Source organism: Marmota monax, unplaced genomic scaffold (genome assembly GCF_021218885.2).
Source record: "Marmota monax isolate L192 unplaced genomic scaffold, Marmota_monax_Labrador192_F-V1.1 WCK01_AAM20220418_F8-fsc00071, whole genome shotgun sequence".
NCBI lineage: Eukaryota > Metazoa > Chordata > Mammalia > Rodentia > Sciuridae > Marmota > Marmota monax.
In genome coordinates this window covers 682,487-690,998 of record NW_026695217.1, presented here as the reverse complement: position 1 = coordinate 690,998, position 8,512 = coordinate 682,487, and the positions used below count along the sequence as shown (strand labels likewise).

Genomic DNA, 8,512 nt, shown 5'->3' with positions numbered 1-8,512 from the left:
GTAATGTGGAGACCCCTTGGCTAAGTAATGAGTTGGATCAGGTGGTGAAGGGTGACATCCCACTTGTGGGACAAGGGAGCGTCATGTGCCTCCCAAGCCTTGTGATGCTTGCGAAACAGCACCACTATGTTCCCCATGAGGGATATGGCTCAGTCTGTGAAACAAAAGACCTGTTCTTAGATTTACATGGTCAATAAAGGAAAAGACTAAAGATTTAAGCCTCCTGACCAAAAGGGCTAAGAATGGAAACAGCCAACTAAAGCAGCACAGAACTTTGGACTTGATGCTGAGCTGGTAGGGGCTCAAACAGCAGCACTGATGGAACACGTGGAACAAGGACAATGACATGCACAAGTGGTGTCAAGCATTGCTTCACTGCTGATGTGTTAGGTATTATTTGGGTTTGTACTGTTGAGAAAACCCTATTGTGCATAATAAATTCTTCAATATTTATGCAGTAATTTGGGCATAGGTATTCATTATAAGTTTGAAGATGTTTGATTTAAAAGAGTTATGCACTGATAAATAAAATTTTCAGTTGAATTTCTATCTTGGACAAAAACCCCAAAGGAAAATGACTTCCAATTCCTAAACATAGTACATTCTCTAAACCAAATAATATGGAACTTTGAATTATGGAATCATTTGTTTCATACTCACTGTTAATGCTAGTTTCCCTCTCATTTTATTTTCACTTCTATATCTGAATCAATAAGGTCAAAGAAGTAGAGGTTTATTAAGCCAACTTAAATGTATTATGCTCACAGAAGATTATGCAGTTCAAAATGCTTCAAATTAATATCATTTATGTTGCATGAGTACAATGAAGAGAAATGAGGAATGAAACAATTCAAAGAGGAGTAAAGACACATTGTATTCTAGAGTCTCCATTCTCTAGTGGCACAGATTTTTTTTTTCAATCCATAGCCCAAGATAATATTCCATTACCTGTTGACAAATACTTTATATTACACCTTTGGCTGTTTCTACCACATAAATGACAATCTTGTCAATTCCCGAATATTGACACAAACTTCTTGACACTGGATGATACTTCTAGCAACTAAAAAGAAAGGAAAAATGGAAAAGAAAAGCATGAAATATTAAATTTATATTCTATACATTTACTTATCACATGGACAAAAATCATCAAGATAATGCTTGGAAATCCCCTTCATCTTTTTTTCCTATTCATATGTGTAGATGATTATATATTTTCCCTGTATTTACCCATTTTAATACTCTTCTCCCTTTTCTAGCAGGAAGTATCCTGAGTTTTTTTGTTTATTTGTTTCATTTTTTAAACAGGGGTGTTTGGTGAAGCATAATTCACATGAAAGCTGTCTGATTTCTATTTATATACTTTTTAACCTGAGAAGAGAGATTTGGAGTATATTCAGAAAACCATGAAAGCAAAAGTGTTTCCCCCAGATTGTCAGAAAATGTCCAACTCGGGAAGTAGGAGGAATACCAGTGGTCATTTGGATCAGAGTGTGGGACATCTTGTTCACTGTCAGGCAGCCCCATGGTCCTCACAAGAGCTCACTGCAGCAGGCACAGAAGATGCAGAGGAAAGTAGAAGACCCTGTAGCCATGGGAGAGCGACACATGGGACTTAATGCTCCCCCTGGTTCCAAGGGACGATCCTGGAACCAAGTCATGCCCCAGGGAGAGGATTACAAACATGACTGAAATGCAGCAGTTGATACTTCAGCAGCATTGTGGCTTGAAGAGAAGACTAAATTACATTATAAAATAAACATTTTATGTCTTTCATGTATATTATAAATTGCTGTCTGCCATATAGGATAAGTTATGGATGTTATTATTTATCTTTATAAGATGCCCATTTTTGTGCATCTTAACTTTGTGGAATTTTTCTTAAGATGATTAAGAAATCCCTTTGAAAATAAATCTAAGCAAGGAGGAGAAAGACTTCTACAATGAAAACTATAGAACACTGAAGAAAGAAATTGAAGTAGACACTAGAAGATGAAAAGAACTCCCATGTTCATACATAAGCAGAATTAATATTGTCAAAATGGCCATACTACCAAAAGCATTCGACAGGTTCAATGGAATATTCATCAAAATACAATCACATTTTCCATAGAACTAGAAAAATAATAGTCCTAAAATTTATTTTCAATAATAAGGAGCTAGAAAAGTCAAAGCAATACTAAGCAAGAGAAATGAGGCTAGAGTCATTATACTTGATCTAAAATTATACTATAAAACTATAGTATCAAAAACAGCACAGTATTAGCATTAAAACAGACATAAATACCAATGGAATAGCATAAAAGAGAGATGTAAACACACATAGGTATAGTTTTAGAACCACAGAACAAGCCACTGTAAGTAGGTCACTTATTGGAATGAAAACAAATTCTTCACATAGACTGCAATTCTGTAATTTATTTCACGTGTATCGTCTCAATCACCCCTCTGTATTTCTCTTCTGGGAAGAAAGTGATTCTGCCAAGTATCACGGATAAGTTAAGTGCAATCATGTTACTGAATGAGTGTGTGTATCTATCCCATCCCAAACCAAGCAATGTCAAAAAGCCAGTTTGATGGATTTTTCCTTAAAGAATAGTTGTACACTATCATTTGGTTTTCTTGTTATTATTTAGATATGACCAAATTTCGGTGTTAAGCTAATAACAATTTATCACTTTCAATGTCTAGTAGAAATGCATATACCATATATAGATGTATGTTCAGGAATCACACAACCAAATCATTCAATGACTCCTTAAATTATTTATGTCTGTGACTTCAAAATGCACTATTTCCAGAAATAAACTGAAAAGATGACTCCTTGTATAGGGAAACTTACCTAAAATCATTGTATTGGTAGTTTTGCCTTAGCACTTTGTAAGTAAATCATAGGGTTGTTTCCATAAAGTCCTTTCTACAAGTAAATAATTGGTCTAAATCAAATAATAGCTTTTGGACTCTTGGACCATATTAGAAAGTTATTTTCTTAAATGATTAACCAATTTATATTTTTTTAAGAAGTTTATGAGAAAATCCATGGCTCTGACCCTTCCTGACATTTCAGCAATTTTTGAAATTGTCACTTTTCTCAAAACTTTCCTCATTGAACTTTTTCTTTTATAATTTAGGACACAGTTAACAAAGGTTCCCTGTACTGAATGCTCCATTTAGTGATTTTAAAGTAAACATTCACTGAAAATGAAGTAACTTTTACAGGTTCACCCAATGAGAATTAATACTATTCTCCCTGATGGACATTTTACAATTTTATAGAAATATCATATTTATTTTTAGTTATCAGATGAATACAGTTCTAAATAGTATACTTATTTCTTGATTATCAGTAATGTGATATTAAATATTTCCCTGGATGAAATTTAATAAATTATACTATAGTCATTAATTTTCAGACACTAAAAGTATTTAGTTTTCTGAAATGAATTCAGTTTGCTTGTTATACCTTGTACTTTTTATATACTGTTGAATTTGATTTCCTAATTTTTTGTTGAAGAATTTTGCATCTGTATTTACTAGTAAAATTGATGGTCTCTTTATCCTTCTGTATTTTAATTTATGATTTTTTCTTTCAAAGTGTTCAATTTGTTTTGTAGTATAACTGTTTCATTTCTTCTTTAAAATACTCATGTGAATTTGTTGGTGAATAAAGATGGGCCTGGAGGAAATGGGGGTGGGGGAGAGAAAAGGAAAGAGAGAGAGAATCTGTAGTAGGAAACTAAACTAAGTGACATTAAGATATTTCTAAGTTTTTTGAGGGAAGTCTTTTTATTTGTTTGTTTGTTAATTATAGTGTCCATTTATTTAGAAACAAAGGATTACTATTACTTCCTATTTCTTCTTGTGTAATTTTTGTAAATATTTAGTTTAAGACTGTTTACTTGAACTGGCATATTCAAATTTATTGACAAAAATATCATGAATAATGTCCTTTTGTTATCCTTTAAAAGACTGTGTGAGAGGAACTAGTGACTTTTTTTTAAATTTCCTAATGTCTTCTGTTGTGGTGGTGGTAGAGATGTTGTTGGTTGAAGGGTAGGTGTTTGTGACAGAGGAAGGGAAAGAAGAAACAGATAAATGAGAGAGACTATGTGTTGATTTGTGTAATTTTTTACTTATCCTAGAATAGTCTCTGAAAGAGGCTATTAATTGCACTGGTGTTTTATAAGATTTAGGTTTTGGCTTTATTAAAATTTTCTATTCTGTTTTTTATTTCATTAATTAATATTATGATATTTATTCCCTTCTATCTATATTCTTTAGGTTTTTAGTTTAGATGCATAAACTCATTGACCTTTCTTCCTACTTTTAATAAATTCTCTTTTAACATGGTGTTATCTACATCCTACAGATATTCATGTCTAATGTTCCATTATTGCTCTAATCAGACTATTTCCTAGCTGTTGTGATTTACATGTTTATGTATTCATTCTCTTTATAAATATAGTTATATTAAAATATATTCAAATTTTCTTTTAATTCAATTGTTAGGAGTTTCTACATAAACGACCTTGTGGTCTGAGAATATAGTTCATATGATTTCAAGCTTTCGAAATTTACTGAGGGATATTTTGTGGCCCAATACGTGTTGGATGTGTATAAACATGTATAAACATTCCCCTTTCTTTATCACTGGAAAGACTATATGCTCTTCAGTTTTTAAAGGAAGTGTTCTATATTGTGAGAAGAGATTAGATTTACTGAACATGTTTCTTAATTATTCTACCAAATATCCTTACTATGGTTTCATTTTTTTTCTTCCATCAGGTACTGAGACAGATGTGTGAACATTTTTCACCTTGATTGTAAATATATTTTTTCTTTGATATTATGAAATACTATTTTCATATATCTTAAGGATAAGGAATTGGGCACACAAAACATAAAATTATTACATTTTCTTGGTGACTTATAATTTTCATTCACAAAAACTTTCCCTCCTTTACCAAATAATACTTTTTCTACTGTGTCAATAGGTCTGCTTTTTTAAGGCTAGCATTCACATGGCATAACATTTTCTTGATCTTTTTTTGTATTTTAATACTGCTAAATGTGCTTCTTTTTAGCAGTAGATAATTGGGGATTTCATTTTTTGAACATTCAAAATTTAAAAATTTACTCATAATTGGAGGATTAAATTCATTTTTATTTTTAAAAATAAACTATTATTTTAAAAAAGTTTAGAACATAGTATAGAGAGTTTCCATAAAACCCAAACTCCATTTCTCTAATATTTGCATCTTATTAAAAAAAAACAATATGGAGCCCTGGCATGGTTCCATCCTGAGCGCCTGTTCTGGGAGGCAGCTGTTACATATTTTTCATCCCTACCACCTAAATGCATGCCACCACCCCATGGATCATTTGATGGAGTTTTGTCCCCTGAGGCACAAGAACTAAATTTGGGGTTGTGAGCTGAAGGCTGACAAAAATTATCACTTTAAGATGGGTAATGATGAAAACCAGTTGCAGTTCTCACAAAGAAGGGTCAGTTTAGAGGCTTCTAAAATGGAGGAACACACTTCAAAGCAGAGGCGATGCATAATGATGGCATCCAATTAAATTAACACTGGCAACTTTGAAAATGTCTGTGCTGCCAACTGGTTCCTATGAGGTCTTTGAAATCACACCAACCATGGTCTTAGGTTAACATGAGGTTCAGAGCCTATGCCCTTAGTAGCTGTGGAGTAAATGCAGAGTCAGAGCATGAAGAGGAGGAGAACATAAAACTGAGAAGTGCATCTGGAAGGCCACCTGCCCCTTGAAGGGGTAACAAGATTCCACAGAATACAGTAAAACTCGATGCTGATAAAGATGACAAGGATGATGAAGATGGCAGTGATAATGATGGAATTGAAGAAAAAGCTCCAGCAAAGAGATGTATGAGAAAAAAATGCACAAAAATCAAACCAGTATGGAAAAGACTCCAGATTATCAACAACAAGATCAAAATGTCAAAAATCCTTCAAAAAAAAAAAAAAAACAGGAAAAATCTCCTAAAACACTCAAAGAGCCCACATCTTTAAAAGACATTGAAGTAAAAATGCAAGCAAGTATTGGAAAAGATGTTTCTTTTCCCAAAATGGAAGCCAAGTTCATCCATTATATAAAGAATTGCTTCCAGATGACTGGCCAGGAGGCTATTGAAGATAGCCTGAACCATTTGCTAAAATTTTCCATCTTATTTCACTTCTGTAACCCTTGATATCTGGCTGTCCTTTTTATAATGCAAAGTGAAAACTTTCCCTAGTTGTTTGATAAATATTGTCCAGGTTCCATTGCCAAGACTGAGTCGTCCAACATGTCCATTTAGTTTTTGAAGATTTAATTCCCCCATTTGCTAGGTTGTGAAGTATGTATGGAACACTATGATAGAACATAATAATAGCAGTGGTCACACATGGAAATGGTGGGGAGACAAAATACACATGTGAAATAAATTTGGTACATTAATAAAATAAAAAGATTGATACATTATCAAAGATTAAAGTCCCTAGTTTATTCAGATTTGTTTAGGTTGTACACAAGGTCTTTTTTTTTATTTTCGGTTCCAGGAGTCCAGTCAACCTACTCTACTACATTTAGGTGTCACAACTCCTTAGCCTTCTGTTACTGAGCAGATTTCTCAGAATTTCATCATTTTGATAACCTTGGCAGTTTTCAGGCATTCTAATCATGTAATGTACAGAATGTCCCTTGGATGGGGTTTGGAAAATGTTTTCCTCACAATGAGAACAGGCTGGAAGATGGGGAACCCTGTGCCAATCCCTCACCTCACACTGAGTGTGCATACTCTCAATCTGTCATCCCCTTAGTGTGACCTGGATCACCTGCCTAAGTTGTTTTCCTCTGGGAAGTTTATTTATTTTTTTCTCCTCATACTTTCTCTACTGCCTTCTTTAGAATGGGGTCACTTTACATACAATAAAGAATAAGGAGTGCAGTATCTGCTTCAATTATTTAGAACTTTTCTGTAAAGGCAATCTGTCTCTTTGCCATTTAATCAACCACTTATTTATATTGGTATGGACCCATAGATATATTTATATTTGGGGCCTTTTTTCCATTTCACCATTATTATGTGTGCAAAATATATGATTTCAGCACTTTTTTCTTTCTACTTCTACAAGATGTAAATAAAGTGGACTTTGGATTATGTGTAAGTTCTGAGTACTTAAATAATTATACAACATAAAATGGCAAAAGAAATGAGCCTCCTGTTACAGAAGAGTATATTATATTACCAGTATGTCTAGAATTGTTTGCATCTATTACTTCTTTATCATAACCACTTCATGGTCCCCGTTTACAAATGAAAAAAACTTAGATTTTAGAAGTCAACTAACTTAGCCCACATTCAATATTTAGAAAATCATTAGACTGTGACGTCAAGCTCTTATGAAGGTTTTAGCATGTTTTCTTATCACTATATCCCTTCTTGGTATTTTCCTCTGGGGCTCAGTACAGACTGGCATTAGCCCATTGTGTCCATATTATTTTGCTTGCAGTACTTTCAGAGATCCAGTGTTGCTATAACTCCTCTAGGTCCCTATAGCCTCCTTGAAAAATTCAGGTAAAACTATCAGTTCCTTAGAAGAGGAGACAGTCAGAAATTCAGGAATATAGGAAGCAAAGAGTGAAAAGATGGAATGGTATTCCAGAGCAAGCACAGGCACACTGTGGTGCTTTCTTCTCAAGCATCAGCTTCAACACTTAGAGAGCAGGTGAGGGTCCAACAGAAGAGAAAAAGAAAGAGAGAGATGATCATATAATCTAGATATTTATCTACCTGAGATAGATATTTACATTCCTTGAAAAAGTGTTAGCAATTTGTACACACAATGTAAATTTGAAGATGCATTTGCAATTTAAATATTGATCAAATGTATTGACTACCAGACAACGTTCAGAAAGCTTAATATTCATAACAACCCTATTAAGTCAGAATTATTATTATATCCAACATAGAATGAATATAATAATTGTATTCATAAACAAAAATATATGTAATATTTGAAGTATGTAACCCACAGTGAACATCACTATTTATCTATCCTGAAACTGGATGATTATTAAAGGAAGGAAGTTTACGTTGGCTCATGGTTTGGGAGGCTGGGAAGTCTCTGAAACTGGGATTTTCTTAGTGGTTAAGTGTTGTTGATTACTAATACAATCAGTTCACTTGTTATGATTCTGGTTTTCTTTTTCTTCATGAACCAAGATTAGTGCTTCCCATGTTTCTAAGAATTTATCCTTTTCATCTAAGTTATCTAACCTGTTGACAGAGAGTTGTCTTAGAGTCTTTTTATTTCTTCAAGGTTTGGAATGATAGCACTTTTTTTATTCTTGATCATGGAAATATCATCCTTTTTTTGACTTTTATCAGTTTAATTAATGTTTGTCATTTTTATTTAATTCTTTAAAACACCGAATTTTGGCTTTGTTAATTTTCTCTTTTGTTGCCTAATGTTTATTTCACTTAGTTAGCTGCAAT

General features: G+C 33.2%; 1 pseudogene; it reads left to right on the top strand.

The window, feature by feature from the left end:
* Positions 1–5,373: 5,373 nt before the first annotated feature.
* Positions 5,374–6,223, top strand: LOC124084694 (nucleophosmin-like; annotated as a pseudogene).
* Positions 6,224–8,512: the final 2,289 nt, after the last annotated feature.